The sequence below is a fragment of the Mastomys coucha genome, unplaced genomic scaffold, assembly GCF_008632895.1.
Source record: "Mastomys coucha isolate ucsf_1 unplaced genomic scaffold, UCSF_Mcou_1 pScaffold22, whole genome shotgun sequence".
Lineage (NCBI taxonomy): Eukaryota > Metazoa > Chordata > Mammalia > Rodentia > Muridae > Mastomys > Mastomys coucha.
The window spans coordinates 14,729,022-14,730,168 of record NW_022196905.1 but is presented as its reverse complement, the minus strand read 5'-3'; positions in this window follow the sequence as shown (position 1 = coordinate 14,730,168).

The window sequence follows — 1,147 nt, the reverse complement described above, 5'->3', positions numbered from 1 at the left end:
TGTGTGTGTGTGTGTGTGTGTGTGTGTGTGTGTGTGTGTGTGTGTGTGTGTGTGTGTCCTACTGATTTTAACCAGGATCTTCTTTGTGGCCACTGGTTTGCAACTATATTCTGGAGCCTGGTGAGCTCACCATGGTACACAACTGAAGACTGTTATCTCTTGGACCCAACAAACATCAGTTGCCAGTTGTTTGCAGGGAGTGGTAGGGACCTCATGAGCTCCTCTCTGATCCATAATTAGCTGTTGACAGGTTCAGGCTTCTGCAGGTATAGTGAAGGCAAACACAGCTGCTTTAAGATTATGTTTGCAATGACTGTCATTCCACAAAATAGAATTTGGCATCTCTTCTATTTTTTCAGCTTCTATATTCTTTAGTCTCCCTCTTTCAAAATGCCCCCTTAGACTTAGAAAGGTTGGTATAAATGTCCTGTTTATGACTAAACACTCAACTGTAATTTATTCTAAGGATCTTGAGAAGCAGCCATGAGTGGGAACCAGTCTTAAAGAATGGTAGAAAAGAATTCAATGAAATGTCTCTAAAAATAAATACTAATTTTGTTGTGGAAAAACTAGAAAAAACAAAGGTTCTATCCTCCCTATTCAACTCACAGAAAAATGAATCTCTGAAGTGAACCCTGGCACATTCTAGTTTGTTTGGGGCCCAGTGCTTAAAGAACACATGGTAGAAAATGTTACACTGAGAGTTTTCATAAATAGCCACAGTATGTCTATTTTAAACAACATACTTGCAATAAACTTCAAGTAAATTAAATAACTAAAATTATAGCAATGTATAGAAATATATGGTTGACCTTTTGGAAATAATTTAAATTTTAAAGTGACTTCATTTTTTTCTGGTTATAAGAGTGTGACTACATCTAACAAATGTAGAATATGATTGTGTTTAATATTACAATCTTCCCCATTTCTTTAGACCAAAAATTATCTAAGCAAGTGATTGGAATTCTTCAAGCTCTGGGCTCACCCTATCATCTCAGATCCTTCCAACACGGGTTTTACAAAACACCCCCTAGGTCTAACAGAACTCTATTCATCACATCTCAGTGCCCAGCATGTTGTCATTAGCAACACACAACCCAGTAACGCATCACTCAAGCCCCAGGCTATGCCGATCAAGCTATTGTTA